Source organism: Aulostomus chinensis, chromosome 8 (genome assembly GCF_037954235.1).
Source record: "Aulostomus chinensis isolate RoL2024-O1b breed Wild chromosome 8, RoL_Achi_v1.0, whole genome shotgun sequence".
NCBI lineage: Eukaryota > Metazoa > Chordata > Actinopteri > Syngnathiformes > Aulostomidae > Aulostomus > Aulostomus chinensis.
Window position 1 is genome coordinate 11,412,735 of NC_141327.1, and position 21,021 is coordinate 11,433,755.

General features: G+C 41.8%; 1 protein-coding gene across 1 annotated transcript in view; it reads right to left on the reverse strand.

Annotated features, from left to right (window-relative positions):
• gcgrb (glucagon receptor b) overlaps positions 1-5,649 on the reverse strand; it is a 52,740-nt gene extending 47,091 nt beyond the window's left edge. Inside the window, exon 1 of the mRNA XM_086210918.1 lies at positions 5,369-5,649. The gene's annotated coding sequence lies outside the window, so the exon portion shown is untranslated. The remainder of the gene's footprint in view (positions 1-5,368) is intronic.
• Positions 5,650-21,021: the final 15,372 nt, after the last annotated feature.

Below are 21,021 nucleotides of genomic sequence, written 5' to 3' on the forward strand. Positions count from 1 at the left end.
TAAATGACGATGATTTTTCCGGCTGATGAAATATAATAGATTTGTGCGGCCTTTATTCCAAAAACATACATTCCGTAAACTTTCACCTTACTTTGGGAGAGGTAGTTTCAACGCTACAACCCCATCCCCACATCCTTTTTAAATCACTTTGTGGCTTTGTAGATGAAGATGTACTGAATATTGTGAATTACTCTCTACAGATGGGAGTTTTCTCAATCGTTTATATATATTTCCAGTTAAAAGTTTGGACACACCTTCTCATTCAATGTTTTTTCTTTACTTTTACTACTTTCTACATTGTAGATACATACTGAAGACATCAAATGTATGAAGCAAGGTGTATGGAATTAAGTAACAAAGAAAAAATGTTAAATAACTGTAAATATGTTTTATATTTCAGATTCCTCGAAGTCGCCACCCTTGGCCGTGTTGACAGCGCTGCAAACCTTTGGCCTTCTCAAGAGACTCCTCTGCTGCTGAGGATAAGTTCATCTGAGTCACCAGCCTCAGACATCACAAGTCACCAGCACCTCAGTTTAGAGCCCAGATCAATGCCACACAGAGTTCTAGTAGCAGACACATCTCTACATCAACTGTTCAGAGGAGACTGCACCAATCAGGCCTTTATGCTGGAATAGCAGCTAAGAAACCACTGCTAAGGAAAAAGCAACAAGGAGAAGAGATTTGTTTGGGCCAAGAAACACAAGGAATGGATGTTAGACCAGTGGAAATCTGGGCTGTGGTCTGATGAGTCCAAATTTGAGACCTTTGGTTCCACCTGCTGTGTCTTTGTGTGATGCAGAAAAGGTGAACGGGTGTTCTCTACAAGCATGGTTCCCACCATGAAGCAGGGAGGGGAGGAGTGATAGCGTGGGGGTGCTTTGCTGGTGACAGCAGATTTATTAAAAACTGAAGGCACACTGAACCAACATGGCTACCAGAGCATCTGGCAGCGACACGCCATCCCATCCGGTTTGTTCGTTCATAGTTTTGATGCCTTCAGTGAGAATCGACATTGTAAGTAGTCATAAAAATAAGACAAATCATTAAAGGAGAAAGTGTGTCCAAACTTTTTAGATTTAGATTCAGAAAACTTTATTTATCCATGTGTTGATATTTTATTGTCCACTGTTGTCTTAATTATTGGTCCTAAAGCTCAGAGGGAGAACAAGAAGAAACAAACGAAGAACGTTGGTCTCATCTTTGATTCAGATTTTAGTTTTGAACCACATATCAGAACCATAACCAAAAAAGCATTCTACTATCTTCAGAATAATGCTAGTGTTTGGCCATTTCTCTCTCAAGCAAGACAGAGACATTAATATATACAGTATATATTATAATATAAATAGATTAGCTACCGCAGTGCTCTACATTCTGGTCTTCCTAAAATGGATACCTAGAATAACTCTTAATTGCAATTACTGCAAAACTCAGCTGCACGCGTGCTGACGAGGACCAAAAGGAGAGCTCGCATCACTCCCATTTTGAAGTTGCTACATTTTATGGGTTTTGAGAGCTCTTAATGGTCTTCGTTCAAGCTATTTATCAGATTTTCTTTTCTCTCGGGAACCCTGGGGTCCTCTAGCAGAGACCTTTTAATGATCTCAAAAGTTAGTCCTTTCATTACTGAGACCCCTGTTTGTGAAACTGCCTGTCTGAAGACCGAACGGCAGCAGAGATTCTCAAGAGCAAACTTACTGTAAAACCTAGCCCTTCAGGGAAAACGTGTCAAGCTCCTTTTGTTACATTTTATTCGTATGAAGAGCGCTACATAAATAAAGTCAGATTGATTGAAAATAAAAGCAATGTGCTTTTGCCCCATCTCGTGTCTGACTAGTTAGAGGTACATGGGAAGAATCATTCATTCATTCATTAGTCGCTTCAAAAGGCATTGTTTGGCAGAAAAAATAGAGTAATTATATTCTGGTCATAGTCAAATTGTTGGTAAAACATCAGTTCTATAATCTTTCTATCATTTCACTTGAAACCTTTTTCACTTTTTTTTTGTTGCTGTAACTCTTGAGGAGAAAACCACAGTAGCACTGTGATTACAATCGACCCAAACAATATCTTCAGGGTGCCAACAATGGGAAATTGAAAGAAAAAGAAAAATCAAAACAATTCCAGTTTTGTCTATTCTAATTCCAGGGGAAAAAAACAGATCACCTGAGACCAATCCATCTATTCTTCTACCGCTTAGCCTGTTAAGGGTCACGGGGTGTGGAGCCTATCCCAGCAACTACAGGTGAGAGGTGGGGTTCACCCTGGACAGGTCACCAGTCCATCACAGGACCAACACATAGAGACAGACAACCATTCACACTCACAGTCACACCTGCAGTCAATTTAGAGTATCAATCAGCCTCGTCCTCTCTTGATGTCTTTGGACTGTGGGAGGAAGCTGGAGTACCAGAGAGAACCCACACAGGAACAGGGAGAACATGGAGACTCCACACAGAAAGATCCTGTGATGGAGCCGGGACTCGAACCCAGAACCTTCTTGCTGTGAGGCCACAGTGCTGACCACTGCACCACCGTGCCACGTCCTCACCCAGGACCATGTTTCAATATTTTCAGTGTTTTTTGGTAAAATTCATTACATGCTGCAATTAAGTGTTTAAATGGAGATGGACTGGCACACATCAAATAAAGGGGATTTGCCTTCACACTGATAATAGAATGTGACCACCGGATCAGTCATCAGATCTCAATACGTCCTTGATCGGATCAATCGGGAACATCAAAAAGCCAGGTCTGAGGGTCTTGCAGCGAGTTTAATGACACTTTATCACACTGCCTGAAACAGTTTGGCTCAAGATGTTCAAGAATCCATCTCCTGTGGAGTGTTCTCGTCAAAAATTCCTCAAGCATTTTTTTTTGTCACTCCGCAAATGCCCTGCATCCTAATATGTTCACTGCATTTTCTTCTACATTTTATGGTTATTTTCTTAAGATATACATGTCAAAATATACATTTTACACCTCCCCGTTAGCCAGCTGGAGTAACTTTCCTTACTCAACATGACATTTTCATGTCAAATGTTCCGTTCTGTACTGTGGTAGGTTCCTGAAGAGGAACCAGCTGCCTTCATGTCGCATAAACTTTGGGAACTCGGTTCTTCCCCAAGGACCCTGTCATTGGTTTCTGTGACTGCAAGGAGCACCGCTGTTGCAGTGCAGACCAGGTGAGAGCAGGATGGAATTATTCTCATATGAACGTAAATGCAAACCATGCAAACCTTAATTCTACCTTTTGTCTTTCAGCCCACGCAGGAAAGTCAGCTTGTTGTCACTGAAGAGTTTCACGTTTAGATGCGGTTAGTGAGGTCATGAGGGGAAATGTGAGCGGAGGATACTTGTGTCCTGCTGCTGGGGGAGCATGAAGCGCTGCCGCTGGTCCGTTTCATTCAGACACCGTTCATTACAAGAAGACAGTGTATGCGTTTTTCACTGACTGCACCAGTCACTTTTGTCGCTCGTACAATTAGAGAGTGCTTTGATGTCAGCTCTCTCTTGGATCCACAAGCTGTCGCTTACGTTTGTCACTATCAATTTATCTACTTTGTGCACGTGTCTCAGGTGGTATATTTATTTTGCTTTTCTCTTCTAACCTTCTTTGATATTTCCTTTCTCCTGTCTGGTGCCCAGTCACTGAAGAGGAGCTTGTAAGGCCCCGGTCGGGATCCAACAGTCATTTTATACTTCACATGTATCAGAGTGTTTATCGTGGAATGTTTTATATTTTGTGACTCTGCTGATTTGCTCTGTGCTTGCGGCATCTACTGCACCAGAGGAATCCCTCCTCACATGAATATAAGAGAGTTTTTCTTGACTCAGTGGTCATACAGTGGCCTGTAAAGATTGTAAAGCCCCTCAGGACGAGTTGCGATTTCAGGCTGCACAAATCAAATTTGATTTTATTTGATAGTGGGGGGGGGGACTTCTCCTCATTCCGACACAAAAATGTTACTGTTTCATTAAAGAAAAGCTCAGTAAAATATTGGAGCATAAGTCACAGATCAAAGCCAGTCCAGCAATGTCACCACAGGCTCATTCCACCCCGCTGCTCAATGACGCTCGCCCAGTTTTGGGTCACAGCATCTCTTTACCTTTGTCTTTTTATTGATTTAAAAAAAAAAAAACTAGAAAAAAACCCTCCAATGGATATTGTCAGGAGGAAGTTAATGGAAAAAATACATTTGCTCACTTTGTCTGCTTCCATGTTTTAAGACCACAGTGAATAATAAATATCCTTTGTAAAAGCCCCCACCAGGTACGCCGGGCCAACCTGACCAGGCAAATCAACTCTCTGGCCATCATACAAAAGAGAGGTCAGATCAATGGAGGATGTCACCAAGAGAATGAAGGAAAACACAGAGGGGATGGAAGACACCTGAGGACAAGAAAGGGCAGTCGTGTTTTCAGAAATTGTGAGGAAACAAGAGCACACACTTGGTGCTAAGGAGTACACTGGTGACCAACTTGGTTTTTGCTTTTGCCAACCACAAAATGACTTTAATACACTTTCAGGGCAGGCTTCAGTAGCGGCCGCTCACATCAGATCCTCTCAATGCATTTTCAGGCAAAAGACATCTTACAAAAGGTCAGGGACAATAACGCAAGTCAAAGCTGGCTATGAATGTGGTGCCCAGAAAGGACATACAGGTAACATCCCAATGCAGCTTTTGAAATGGCAGACAGCCCTGTAGTCTTCGTGTTATCGTACAGTATTAACAGTATTACTTTTGCTATCTTGACACAAGACAGTATGTTTTTGTCAAAAGGACAACTAAAATCAGCATTTTCCAACAAGTTTGTCTTTGTATGTAATATGAAAGTACAGAACATGGAATAATAACTAATAATTAGTCAAAAGCCACAGAAATAGAATGCAAGTGGTCACATCTACAAAGCAGACTGCAACCCTGCATGCAACATCAGCAGCAGCATTTCTGATTCATCCACTGTTTCACCATCATCGAGATGAACCGGCAAATTACCACAAAAACATCTGTCCGGCACATCAACAAGACAGATTAACATGAACACCACAGGAAGTAGATACAAAGATGAGACAACCGTTGAAGACAAGCTGCTGTGCAGATTAGGACAGGACAGATGTCTTTTATTGACAGTGGCAAAAGAATAGCTCAAGAACAGCAACTTGTTCAGGAATTCCTTCACCGTAGTCAGGCACACACACGCGCGCGCGTGCAAATATTGGAGCTGATGAAAAAATAATTTGTGTTCTTAAACCGAATAACAACAATATTTCGCGCACACGCGTAGAGAGCAACATAGAACCAATGATCAATCAGTTGGAGAACCCAGGTGAAGGGAGCAGGTATCAACAAATCCACCTTACCTGTGCGTGCAGACCTCCTTGTGCGTCCCTGGCACCCACACAGCACCCGTTGTTCATCTCCCGCTCCGACCCATCGCCGCAGGTACAGTCCAGGACGCACAGCCACCAGGACGCATAACCGTGTCCGAATAGGACGAGAAAGAAAGAAAGAAAAGATAAACCTGGGGCGTCAAACTCTTCTTCTAGAGTTGCCTTCCTCTTTTTGTTTTTGTTTTTTTCCCCGTCGTCTGTCTGTACAGTCAGAGGGAAATCTCGTGCCTCGCCGAACTGAAGTGCGCCGCTGGATGAGGCAGAATGTGCCGATGCCGCGGCTCTGCGCTCCCGATATATTTCTATCCAACTAGGCTGGATATACACGATGACTTCCGGTAGATTTTTTCAGAATAAAGGTTTTAACTCTAGAGTTTGAATATGCATGTCAGTATGTTCAGCTCGGATTGTTATAAATTACAGCTCTCTTGCAGGTATGTTTCCAAATCAAAAAAAATAAAATAATTCTGATGAGCTGATACCATCATGATGAATAATGAGCTGAGCTGAAATAACGAGCTGAACAGGACTAAATGAACCTGACTCAAAGTCCAGCATGCAAGAAGGTAAAAGTTCTCCAGCTGCTGAGTCCATTGGGATTTGCTTTGCATCAGTCAGTCTAAAAGGGTCAAGCAGTTATTAGGTAGTTCACCTTGATGGTCTGTTAATATCATGATACATGTCAAAGCTCAAGGTAAAAGAAAAAAGAACCTTGTCGGGGAAAATGTCTCCAATATACATTTTCAGTAGCTGAACAACCCAAATAATACATAAATCTCAGTGTCATTTAATGTTTGTGTCCCGCCATGCATTTTGATTTATTTTGTAAAAACAAACCAAAAAAAACCCTCTAATACTCCAGTGCTAACTCCTAAATGTGGCTGTCTTTACCTAAGTCAATGAATTTTTTTTTTCCTTTCTGACTCATGGAAGTCAGCGTTGTCCTCCTGACTTAATTTCAAAGAAACAGAGATGATTCAGGTTTTATTCAGCATATTTATTGGCTCTGATAAAAAAAGGATTTTACCATCATGAACCAGGGCACTACAGTACCTTGTTGTAGAAAGAGGTGGGAGCACGACCAGGGGTCATTGATTCTTTATTACAAAGGGGCTCCACTCTGCAGCATGAAGACAAGAAAAATAACAACCTGCAGTGTAAACACAAACAAACAAATACTAACACCACACATCGGGGGATCGGGGGGGGGGGGGGGCTGGAGCCTAGCCCAGCTGCTAGGGCGAGAGGCAGGGTTTACCCTGGAAAAAGTCACCAGTCCATCACAGGACCAACACATACAGACAGACAACCATTCACACTCACAGTCACACCTACGGTCAATTTAGAGTATCAGTCAGCCTCGTCCTCTCTTGATGTCTTTGGACTGTGGGAGGAAGCTGGAGTACCAGAGAGAACCCACACAGGAACAGGGAGAACATGCAGACTCCACACAGAAAGATCCTGTGCCATGGCTCTAACTCAGAACCTTCTTGCTGTGAGGCGACAGCGCTGACCACTGCATCACCGTGCCACCAGTCTTGATTCAGTCTAATCAAATTTGTCTTATCAAAAGTTGTTCAAATTATTACATCAACATTGTCTTTGAGCTTTAATCCCAAACCATTTACTGTTTTATAATTAGGTGTTTTCTGTTCTTTCCTCGGTATTCTTCCTCCAAACTCAGTTAATATTTAACTGTTAATCTGTGACTTTTTTTTTTATTATTCTGATCAAACAACATGAAGAGAAGTGCTGTGCACGGTGGTGGATTCGAGTGTGCTCGGAATCGCTGGAAAATTAAGGAAGTTCATTTGTATATTTCATTATGCAATGAAATGAAACACGTTTGAGAATACAAGTTTCAAAATTACATTCGTAAAATAGATTTGTAATCAGACCGTCCGTCTCAGTAATACTTTTTAAAAAATTGCAGGTGAAAATGAGTTTGTGATTATAAAATATAGTTGTTGTTGTTTCTTTGTTTTGTTTTGTTTTGCATTTGAAATTGTGAGTCAGAAACTTGTGCTTGCAATTTTGAAATTTTTTGGTTAGCGAATCTAAAAAGTTTTCAACGACGTTCTGATTAATCTCATGGGCGGAACTCAACCTGATAGACGGAAGACGCGTCTGCGTCGGCCGGACAGAGACCCGTCACCGCGCTGAGACGTGACATCCTCCTCTCGCAGAGGGACTCCCGGATCTTTGGTGCTGCGGTCACCGAGCAGGTTTGTTCCTCTGGACACTGATTCCAGACCAGAGTGGGGAGACTTCTACCGCTACGGCTTTCAAGTAAAACATGCGGAATCAGAAATGCATGATGATGCTGTTGAAAAAAAAACCCCGAGACTAAGATCCTCGCAACATCTGTGAGAGACCTCAGTGTTGACGACGCCAGTATTTAATTAGACAATGAGTCCACCCTTCAGATGGTGGGCGGCCTGGGTAGAAAAGTTACTATTGCTGCGTGTCTGTACCTTTTCGAGGTCTGACCAATATTTTTTGTGAAAACAAACAAAACTTGCTTATTTTGAGCATCTCCGTCACTTCATCCAGAAAACGGGATCCTTTTTATGAGAGGGCAGCTTCACCCAGGCTGTGCTCTGTGCGTCAGGATGTCCTGGACCTCAGAAAGGCAGACATTCCCTACATCTCTAACGCAAACTAATGGTTGACAAATTAAAGGAAAAAGTAACTTCGCAGCTCAAGCCTCACTAACAACTTCAGAGGTCAGTTCCTGGTCTCCAAAACAAAACCTGACTGGAAGTGACCAACAAGAAAATGGAAATCTGCTCTTTGTGTTTTGATTTGTTTGTGTATTTTTTGGAAGATTGTTGATCTTGAATAAATGTAAAATGTCCTATCCTGTGTTAAATGTTACATGAGAGAGCAGTGTTTGGGGTTTGTGTGTATTTGTTTTTAAATTTAAAAAGAAAAAAAAACCAAGAATTTGCTTAACTGAAATGAAAAATTAATACTTCCTTTTTTGTGTGTGTGCAGGCCCTGCATCATCCAAATTAATCTCTCAATATTGAGGGAAAAAGGCACTCCCTGTTTGCATGTTCTCCCTGTTCCTGTGTGGGTTCTCTCTGGTACTCCAGCTTCCTCCCACAGTCCAAAGACATCAAGAGAGGACGAGGCTGATTGATACTCTAAATTGACCGTAGGTGTGACTGTGAGTGTGAATGGTTGTCTGTCTCTATGTGGTGGCCCTGTCATGGACTGGTGACCTGTCCAGGGTGAACCCCGCCTCTTGCCTGTAGCCACTGGGATAGGCTCCAGCCCCCCACAACCCTTAACAGGATAAGCAGTAGAAAATGGATGGATGGATTGATTATGGGGTTGTGGGAAAATTTAAATAAAATAAATTAAATGCAATAACACTGATCAATGTGGTTGTAGGGATTTTATTTCTTAAAAATTTAATGAAAATTAACAATACCCAAGATTTTTTGAGGGATTGATACAAAGGTTCCCTCAATACACAAGAATAAACATGTTACCGTTAATGTGCGAATCGCAGCAGCAGCAGAGGAACACCTCCCATTTACAGCTTTCATTTTCCCCTCTTTCCTTGTACCTTGCTGCCCCCCATCACGATACCTGCATGATTACACTCTGACCATTTTCAAACATGAATTTAAATATTCAAAGGGTGGCTTTTATCAAACTCTCCAAGGCCCCAGCTTCTCTCAGCGTTTCCACGTTTGCATCAGAGAACTCGTCCACTTGAAGAACGGCATTAAATATCTTCTGACTGAATAGCACCAGGAGAATAGGTGGGGATGACTTTCATCACAGTCTCACATCATCCCATTCTTGAAATACGTGCATGCAGTTAATCCTGTATTTATGAGCCACAGACTGAAACGGGACAATAAGAGCGGCAGTTGGGTGAAGTCAGTCCCACCTGAGGGAATGCAAAAGTGTGAAAACATGAAACAACCGTACACTGATTATATTCACTCGTTTTATTGAGGTACGGAAAATATGCAACCAGTCCTTGTAACGATGTTCATTTTCCAGCAATCAATTCAGTTTTCGTAATTCTCAATCTCAACGATACTTGGACAGCGAGAATTCGTTTATTGTAACGTTTTAGATGTTCTGATTTGTTGTATTCACATAATTAGTTTTAAGTTTTTTTAAATCACGCGTGAGAATCGGACTCATGATACAACTGCCATATTTAGCCAACAATAACAGATTTGATCATGATCATATCGCTGTAATCGCTATAATTGCAATGTCTGTGTAACTGAAGAAAAGTCTGGAAATTATGGATGTATTTTTTTTGAGTCGTGGAGTCAGGGTCAAGCTGTCTTATAGTTCAAGTACCGTCACAGAGTAGCCAGTTACTGCTTTAAATTCACAAGCACAATTTTTGTGAACCACAGGCTTGCTAACCAAATGATTTTGATCGCAAACAAAACTATAAGATGATCTCCAATCAGTTTGACTTGCAATGTTGAACAAATGATTGCAGTGTGGGAAGGTTTCGCTCTCAAACCTGTTCTGTTTGATTGCATAACAAAAACACACACACACACAGACACAAAAAATAGCCCCGGGTGAGGGGAAATAAACAGTTTAGAACGGCAAAAATAAAAAATTTTGAACCACAAGCAAAGTTTTTTTTTTCATTTTTCAAATAAAACTTGGATAAAAATTATAGTTGTTTTACTTCCAATAAAACATGATTGCACAGTGGGTTTATCCGGTTTACAATTCTATCCTGTGATTACAAATTTGGTTTGCAAGATTTTTCTCCCGGATCTATTTTATGATTGCACAGTAAAGACATAAATTAATCTCCACTGAAAATGAATAAATACAAAACAACTGGGACACTTAAACAGATCTTGATCACAAACAGTGTCAAAGGCTAGAAAGCTGTTCACCAGCTGCCTAGAAGCCCCCACCAGCAAGAATGGGGGGGGGGGGGGGGGCGATTGATCAGTCTTTGGATTGACAAGCTTGTGCGGATGATGTGATGTCTGGAACACGGGGCAGGCTAACAGGGGTCCTTGAACACAGAGGTGGATGGAATTCCATCACACCAGAAAGACACTCAAACTCAAAGAATTGAGAGGCTGTTGAGTGCAATAGAGAGAAGATGATGATGGGAGGGGTGTTGACTGGAGTGGATAGAGGCGATGAAGAGTTGATTGAGATCAGGAGGAGGAAGAACAGGAAGCACCAAGCACAGATGAATGCGAGCTGAGGAGGAGGAGATACAAGGAGAAGCTCTGCACTTTTCTTGTCCCTATACAGAAAATACTGGATGTCTCAATTAAAGATTCAACCAAGCTAATCACTACTTGCTATAAATCTAATCTGGTTACTTAAAAATTCCATTTTCAAAAATCCAGATTTTCTAATCTGTCTTTCCTGGTTTTTGAAAAGGAATTCAGATTCTCTATCACAGCAATTAAAAACTAAAGAAGTAGAAAAACAATCCATCCATTTTCTTCTGCTTATCCTATTGGGTGTTGCGGGGGGGGGGGGGGGGTCGTCTTTGGACTGTGGGAGGAAGCTGGAGTACCCCCCCCCCCCACATTATATCAATTGTTGTTCTATACTGAATGTTTAACACATTGTTCAATCAACAATGTTACCTAAAATACTGAATGAAAAAAGAGAGTTTGGGCTTCTTTTTTTTGATGCCTTTAAACACACAATGTGTACATCCTCAATATTTACATCCTCCCCATCCAGTCTGACCGTCTGACAGCCACGACACACACACACACACACACACACACACACACACACACACACACACACACACACACACACACACACATTTTTCTGATGGTGCTGACCTTCGTTACCCTTCCAGAGAAATGGCTCATATATCGAGAATCATTAATCCCCATCCGACCATCTGACAGACCAAAGTTGCTTGCTTATTCCCAGATGTAAACATGTGTCAAGTGACGATCCTGCATAATGTCGTGAAAGTTCTTGTAAGCTGTGGGATTGATTTGATGTTTGTGGTGATCGTTCATGGAGGCAAATGAAAGAGGGTTATTAAACTTAGTTATTCACTCCATCAGTAGTCAAAACAACATGTAAAAATACAATCATCATTCTGTGAGAACTGTTGAAGACGTTGATCTTAAAGCTGCAATTTCTCCTGACGTAGCTGTCACAGTTTACTCGGGTTCCAGTGACTGTCGCAAAAAGCTGCCAAATTCTGTCAGATACCTTTTTGTCAGGTACACTTTTGTCTGGATCTTGAGATGTCAATCCATTAATCTGACGCCTGGTGAAGCTCTCATAAATTGAGTATGATTCCATGCAGGTTAGCAGATGAAAGGTCCTATTTCTGGGCGTTATTGTCCGTCCAGCCTGCTTCTCTCTCATATTCCTGGTGAGGGTCGTTGTTACGCCCCAGTCTAGGGGTTCTGGAGCGTAACGTGAATTGGACCCATCTTCCCCGTGTCCCAAGTAGCCACAACTAACAATTTTTTTGGTGAACACAAATAACGCAGGTGATTTATTTACAAATTGTCCCTTTACAATATATACAGGACAAGGGGAATAACGAAAAGCGAGCACTAGGGCTTCGGGGTGGACCTAGGCTGAAAACAACAAACAAAACGAGTCTTAGCTATAAACAAAATACCTTACCTACCCGTGAACTCACACAAAAATACAATCTTCTTACCTTTCTCTAACTAACCAAAAAAACAAGAGAAAACTGGTTAAAACAAAAAGGCAGCCCACCCTTACTGCTCATACACACACAAGAGCACAATCTCCTAATATTTTGTGACTTATCACACAAAAACGTGGCCAGTTGGAAGATGAGGAGGATAGGTGGTGTCTGCCTGCTGTCTCTCTCTCTCTCCCTCTCTCTCTCTCTGGTATGAGCCATCTTGCGTTTCTTATACTTGGCTGGTTCTGATTGGCTCTGACCTCCAGCCTATCACGGCCCAGGCTTGGCACTTGTCCGGTTTCTGGGATGGCACGTCTTCATCTGCATACAGAGACACTCACACACTCACTCCACACTCATAACAGTCGTGAAAAAGGAGATTCAATGTCCTCGTCCTGACATTCAGCTGTGCATTGCACAATTAGAGCACTGCAGGGATCATCTTCAAGAGGACAGGCTTCGGCGGATACGTGATACTGTAACAGTCAAGCTCAAAGTTGAAAGATGAAGCGACCAAACCATGTCTTAAATTTCTCTGTCGTCTGTCAAATGTTTTGCTGGGATAAACAATGGAGCTGCCAGTTTTGAGATGAGACGTGTCTGGGATTCTCATACGCGTTGCAGCTCAGAGCTCAGATTATATCAAGGTACCACTAGAGAAACATTTATCAGATATTTGGTAATCACACTGTCACTTATGCTTCACAAAGCTGGGAAGTTTTGAACTCCTACAAATACCCTTAAGGTTCAAATAATCCAGGTTTAGTCCAAAACACGATAGATATGCCACCAGACTGATTACATGAACGAATTAGCATAATAATTAGCCAGAGCTGTGAATGTGAAACATTTGGAATTCAGTAAAAATAAATCCTTGCTAAGCAAATCAAAAACAGGGGTGACGCTATGTACAAGTGTAAAATTCAAAATAAAGCATGATGGTAATGCAAGTTAGACTGCTATCCCATCTCAGGCTGAGGATAGGTTTCCACTCATGAAACCTGCACTTGAGTTATGTATACATACTTGAATTTGTGTGTGTGTGTGTGTGTGTGTGTGTGTGTGTGTGTGTGTGTGTGCGCATGTGTGTGGGGGCTTTAAAGTTTCCAGGGGTTAACCCTTAAGCACCTGCGTAATCCATCATGACAGGAGTGATGAGGCATTTGGCTCAACCTACAGGAAGTAGTAATTCTTTATTTAATGTTTCGCCAAATGATCAAAGTGGGCTGAGTTTTTCAGCTCAAACCCAGCGCTCGTTTTGTGTCTAACAGATAACTGCTCATAGTATATAAGTATATTCACACCATCACAGGATCTTTCTGTGTGGAGTCTCCATGTTCTCCCTGTTCCTGTGTGGGTTCTCTCTGGTACTCCAGCTTCCTCCCACAGTCCAAAGACATCAAGAGAGGACGAGGCTGATTGATACTCTAAATTGACTGTAGGTGTGACTGTGAGTGTGAATGGTTGTCTGTCTCTGTGTTGGCCCTGCGATGGACTGGTGACCTGTCCAGGGTGAACCCTGCCTCCCACCCATAGCTGCCGGGATAGGCTCCAGGACCCCCCCCCCCCCCCGCTACCCCTAACAGGAATAAGCAGTAGAAAATGAATGGATGGATGGAAATTTGTAGCTGCTAAGATGTTGCAAGTTCAACAAGATCGTAATACTAAGAAGATATGATGTAAACATCAGAGGAGTTGTTGCACTTCATTGTTGCCCACCACGTAAACACATGTTTAAAAGTGCATTATTGTTGGTTTTTGTGACTTTTCTCTCTTATTTATTTATTTTTAATGAAACACAAGACACCACAGGCTTAATCTCTGATACTGGTGCTGAAAACCTCTAATTAAATAAACTTTCATCAGCCACTCCCTGAAGGTCATTATTAGTCTCTTCATGGTATCACTCACATCAAAAACATCAGTTTTATCTTTCAGTGCTGTTATCAGGCCACAGTAGAGACCAATAAACCTAGAATTGTCTACTGGATGTTACATTAACCCCAACTTTGCCCACTGACAGCAGTAATTGAGAGTTGAATTTGTTTTTGCCATCTGTAATTTAAAGCAGAAAAAAGATTAATAAACTCTGTTTTTGCACCCAGCTGCATGAAAACTAGGCATAAATATTTATTGGGATTATTTTTTGTGTTTTGGCGGCATGATTTATTTCTGTGATGCGTCCAACATCTTTAAGGTCGACCAAACTTTCTTCTTTGCTTTATGGCGATTTTTCAGAAATCATTATTGTTGTTGTGTGCTGTAGCAGACATGATTTTCAGATATTTATTTTTGGTCAATTGGTGATGAGGATGATGATGATGATGATGATGATGATAATGATGAGGATGAGGAGGATGAGGAGGATGAAGGGGTGGGTGTTAACGATGGAATCAGTGTTGTCCAGCTCTTCCAGAGGAGCCATCCTTTGTCAACCAGGAGATGAACACGTTAGCTACAGCACCGGCTCATTAATACCAATGTATGCTACCTCAAAGATGTGAGTCAAAACGGAGATCAGAAAGCAGTACGTGAATAGTTAATTATTCCCAGAACTGGGATTTTTTTTTAACTCATGCCTCATTCAAATGGAGTCAAACCATTGATTCAAGACATTTCTCTGCAGTTTCCTGGTTTCGTCTTGGATATAATTCTTATTCACTCAGTTTGCTTTGAATGTGAATCCAGAACAAAGTGGATAAGAACCACATCCATCAATTTAAATGGTTGACGGATGCGTTCCGGCTGGCATCAGTACTCTTCCCCACTGATATTCATAAGAAATATGGTTTCATACCTTGATGTTATTGTTCTAATGTGGGATGAAACAATGCAACAGTAGTTTGGAACTTCACACTATATCTGCGACTCTGAAGACAGACACCAACACACACACATTTCAGTGGATTTAAAACAAATGACTGGGACAGCAGTGATAAAGGAGAGAGAAGGGAGAAAGGGAAGCAATGAAACAATGTCATGACGTTGTTGATGGGAGTTTCAGAGACACACATCACTTCAATTACACTCAAGACAAAACCCTAATTGAACTTAGATTGCTTTGTAGACATGAATGCACATACAGACACCCACTGAAAGAAGAAGAAACACCCAATACAACCCAATCCATACATCCCTTTCTCAGTCACACCCACTATGCAACACTAAGTCACTGTCACACATGCATGCACGCGTGTGCGTGCGTGCGCGCACACACACACACACACACACACACACACACACACACACACACACACACACACGCACACACACTCACTGAGTTACAACAGATGGCAGGTAATTACACCACACAGAGACAATTTGTCTCAAAGCCTCCAACAGTTGTTTTTGATTTGGTGACAGGAGAACGTTCAGCGTGCAAGGTTGGGTCAAAAGGTATTAGCTCCCAGGTCGAAAAGCACGCAGCCTGAAATTTATCTCAATACCGGCAATCAGGGGAGAGCTCATTCTGATGCACACCAGCAACCACACATAATACCTACCTGTACACATCTGTATGCTGCAGCTGGCCTCTCTCTCCCACTGTCAGTCAGACGAGGAATTACGAGGCCTCTCATACTCTTCACAAATGCGTTGTGAGGGATAAAGAGACGTGTTCCTGTTTGAAACGCCACTGTGGACAGATGCAGCAGTCTCATGGCTGTACTGTTGTGAGATGATGTGGGTTTCTCATCAATAAAGAATAACCTACCAATGGATGTCAGTTGTGTATGGTATTACCACAGCAAGGAAGGCTTTATGAAAGTCATGTGTAGCATACAGCACTAAGAAGCTGTAGCTATGCTGCTGATGCTCTATCGGCATCAACCTGAGGACAAGAGAAACAATTCTGCCCTTTTTTTCTGACTTATCGCGCTTTTCATTAAAAAAAAAGGCTAATAATCAGACTCAGCATAATGGTAGTTCAACACTGAGGTTACAGGGAAAGGCTCAAGGAGGTCACTGATTAGCAGGATAGGCTACTCCTGGAAAGAGTCACATGATCTTTTTATCATGAAAAGTGTATCTTGTTAAAGGGATAGTTCAATCAAAAATGAAAATTCCATTATTATCTCTTCACTCTCGTACTGATCGAGGTTTTACAGGACAGGGTGTTGTTGTAATCTCCTGAACAATTGAAGTGAATGGAGAACAGTTTTGAAATGTAAGAAATCTATCTTTACCACTACAGGAAGGAATCTCTGTCTGTCCATCTGAGTCCAGTTAACTCCATGCCAGATGCCGGAGTCCATATTTTTTAATTATGTAATTTTATATCAAACAACACTTCAGCCACAGACTTATTTTCTGCATTACAGCTCCAATCTGACGTTTTAACCCATGTTGTGGTCGGACTTGCAATTGATAGCATCAGCGCAATGTCTACTTTTCTTTTTTTACAGGAGTCACAAATTAATGTTGTTGTCACATTGCAGTTGCCACGTTACAGAGAGTAACCATGAAACACAACATGTTAAATTTTGCAATTATTGCAGAGACATACAGTACACCTGTTCAAACTCTTCAGACTTTTGTAAAGACATCTAAGTCACAATACTGCGTCAAGACTTCAAACATTACACTACTTATTTTGCATTTTTGCCAATGTCGGCTTCTACCATAGATACAGGCTGGAGGTCCCAACAAGCACATTTCCTAAACTCTGCATGCAGTTGTGATGCACACACCCACACCCTGGTATGGACAAGGACAATATAACCATAAAATGCCTTCATGCTGCTTGTCTGAGGTAATCTAGTCATCCTGAAGCCTCCACATGCCGTTTTGTTTTGAAAAATGTCTCTCTTATAACTCGTGATTTTTTTTCACATTTGAAAAATAGTCCCCATTCACTTCAACAGCTCCACTGTGAAAAATTCAACAGTGTTTTGGGAATTAATAAAAAGTCACCTGACCCTTCATCAGCGGAAGGATGAGGAGACACAGATTGAGTTTTCATTTTTGGGTGAACTATTCCTGAAATTCAGAGAAAAAAACAGGATTTTTTTTTTTCCTCCTTTGTTGAATTCAACACGCTTCCATTGACAGGATGAAGCTTTTCTGTTAGCTGATGCTATTTACTTCCCTGGTAGTGAACGATACTGAGGCCCTGATTTGTCTGGTTTAAATTATCTTTGTCTTTTCTTGTGGGAATCGAGCAAAACAATGAATACAGAGTGTGGCATGACAAAGTTGCAAGCTGAAGTTGTAACCAGTAAAATAATTTTCCTTCAATTACTGATGCCGTCAGTCCCCTTGCTTGTTTTTGCTAATTATCCACATTATCCTCTTCACTTAAAGAAAATCTGACAAAAGAACTGCAGGGGGGTTGATATTTATTCGTTTATTTTTGGCCTCTGTGGAGTTGCAACAAGAAGCTCCGCACCTACTTAACAAAGCTCCTCTCCTGATACATTAAGTTGTACATCAGCTGGTAAGTGCAGTGGATTAATCAGAACCTCTTTTAAAAACTAACAAAAATGAAATAACAAAAATGTGGATATTGCGGCCTGCTGCATTTAGATATCAGGTTGCTGAAAGTGATACGATTGATCTGAACATGCTGAGTGAGCTGATAGAGGCTTACAATCTCCACAGAGTTGGGTGGTGATTAGGGCCTGAGCCTGGAGGCTTCGGGGCGAAGACCCTATTGAGTTTGGTCAACACACTCAAAACACTAATGCTAAAACTGACCACCTAAATGCACTCGAAAACTCACCAAATTTTTGCACGCTAATCAGGTCTGGCAAAAATCAATCAAAAAACAAAAATTGAAAACTCATTAGCGCCACCTAGGGAGACGTAAACACGTTTCTGTCCATAAATGCTCCTAGGATTGTCGTGTACACATGGGACCAACACCAATTTATTCGTCTCATCAAGACGCACAAATCATATGCTGACACCACTAACCTCAATCCAACAGGAAGTCCACAATATGGACAAAACTGTCAAAATGTGATATATTTACACACCCCCAACAAACGCTATCTCTTCCTTGGGAGTTAATGGTATCACTACCAAAATTTTATACATGACTCAGGAAACTTTAAGGATCAAAAATTATTAAAAGTTTTTATATAACTCAAACGGTTTAGATTTTATAAGGCCTCAAAGTTGGAGACACATTTTTCCCGTACAGTGGAAACCAATATGGAGGCTGTCTCCTCTCACAGGACATACTCTCAAACACACGGTTCTCAAGTCTAAACTAAAACTCACACACGTTCAAAAAAACACACCATTGAATTCCTGACAAAAATCCTTACTAAAATATGGCGTTACATTCCACTTTGGACCATCATCTGACAATTTATGACACTTTTTCCTACTAAAAACTCTCAGAAAATCCTGCTCTGCTCTCCAAGCTGACACAGGTGACAGGGAGGAGAGGGGGAGGGGCTCTCAAAGGGCCAGCTCTCAGCTCTGCACTCACCTTAGGCCTCACACTGAGGCTTCTGTCTCCTGAACTACAAGTCCCTCTGCTGTCATACTTACACCATTGGATTTGGTGAAATATGTGCCGCCCAGCCGCAGGCGCGAGGAGGCTCAGGCCCTAACAACGCTGCTTGCAGCTTTAATTTTCTCTGATTTGTTTCAAAATTAAATACAAATATATATGTAAAAAAAAATAAAAAAGGATTAGTGAAGGTTAAATGCGAGGAGCCTTAAGTTATATTTCATACAGTATGACATGATTAATCAAGGGGTGGCAGGGCTCAGAGGTAGAGTGGCCGTCTAGTAACTGAAGGGTCGCTGGTTCAATCCTCACTTCTCCTGGTGACCATGTCCAAGTATCCTTGAGCAAGATACTGAACCCCTAATTGCTCCTGATGGCCCTGCAACGGACTGGCGAACCGTCCAGGGTGAACCCCGCCTCTCACCCAATGTCAGCTAGCATAAACTCAAGCCCCCCCCCCCCACGACACTTAACAGATTAGATTAATCAAAAACCTCCATGAAGTAAAAGAAGTGCTTTCAAGATCATCACAGCCTCTCACTCCAACTCTGTCTTTCTCTCACACATGCAAATGAACAAAAGATTATTCTTGTGCGATGTCCCTCTGAACTGCAGCCCGCCTCTTATAGCTGGGGAGTTCTTTGAGTTCTTTAACTCTTTGTCAGTGTGTTGTTTGGAAACTGCTGCTCTGAGAGGGAAAGTTCCACATATGTGGCCAAACTTCTAAAGAGCTGGAATCAAACATTGTGTCGGGACACGGCTCCATTCAAACCTCAGCCCTGACCTTTCAAACTTCATGTTCCTGTGTCTCTTTCCAACCTGTTCTGCAGAACTTTAATTTGATCCATTCATGTCTGTGTGAGCTTGTTTGTTTCCCTGAATAATGGCGCCCAAACCTTCCTTGTCCTTGCAGTTGAATGACTTGATCTGGTATTTAACTGAAAGCTAGTACTGTGATATTATTTGTAATATACTAGTGGTGGAACTAAAGACAATCAAGAACACATTGAACAAATGTGTTGATTTTTTTCTATTACACTGTGATTAAAACAGGCAGCACGGTGGTGCAGTGGTCAGCACTGTTGCCTCACAGCTAGAAGGTTCCGGGTTTGAGTCCCAGCTCCAGCACAGCATCTTTCTGTGTGGAGTCTCCATGTTCTCCCTGTTCCTGTGTGGGTTCTCTCTGGTTCTCCAGCTTCCTCCCACAGTCCAAAGACATCAAGAGAGGACGAGGCTGATTGATACTCTAAATTGACCGTAGGTGTGACTGTGAGTGTTAATGGTTGTCTGTCTCTATGTGTTGGCCCTGTGATGGACTGGTGACCTGTCCAGGGTGAACCCTGCCTCTCACCCAAAGGCAGCTGGGATAGGCTCCAGCCCCCCCTCCCCCGCTACCCTTAACAGGAATAAGCGGAAGACAATGGATGGATGATTAAAACATAACATGTGCATAACTCACTATACCTAAATACCGTGTCAGTTACATCCCACCCCACCCCCCCCCCCCCCCCACAAACACACACACTCCAAAAGGAGAAAATTGATTTTTTTGCTTGTCAGTTTTGTCAACGGTCGATGTTGGAGGGCTGTGTTGCATCCTGAGTGTTGCCCACTATCTTGATTTTCATGCGCATCATGTTTTCTGCTGTGGTATTTTAGCCTCATAAGACAAACCGAACGTCTCTCTCAACAAAATGCAATCCCTTGCCTCGGAGAGGATCAGTCTCTTCTCATGAAATCTCATCTCATGAAACCACAGGATCCTCAATCAGTGTTTGATGCTTCTTCCTGAAATCAAGGTGTGTGAAGTAAAAGCATCATCATCTGCCAACCTGCAGCCTGATCCTCTTCATCCCACGCCTGAGGCTCCAGTGTGTGTGTGCATGTGTGTGTGTGGAGGTGAACGGTCACGCTTATTACCACTTAACATTTGATGGATAGCATTAATAATATAAGTCATGCCCTGCAACAAAGGCTGACAACTCCCTCCATGTATCATCATGGCTAAATATCAGCCCTTAAATCAGTGGAGCCAAATTGAGTCCACACGTTGTAATAAATGAATACAAATTACAAAAGGCCTCCAAAAAAATAAATAAACATTCTGTGAATTACTTTTTGGTTTCTCTATTGTGAGGTACAATGCTCTTTCAATGTGTGGGATCCTTGAGCCAGATGTCAGTTTGGTACAAATAAAGTAGGTCAGAAAAAAACTGTTGAGGCAGCAGGGATGGTGGTGTGGAGAAAAAGCATTGTAAGGGGAAAGGTTTCGACGGGCCTGCGTGAGATCGACGTGCTGGTGAACTGAGGAAGATGAACCCCTCAGTCTGTTCCAGGATGCAGCTTAAACTAGAACAGCTCAAACTGGTGGAAAATAATTTTGAGATTAATGTGTAAAATACTGTGATTGTGAGATAAATCTAAAAAAGTGTATTTAGAAAAAAACCTCAAATTACAAAATTTTCCACAATGTGTTAGTACCGCACAGTTTTCAAATTTTTA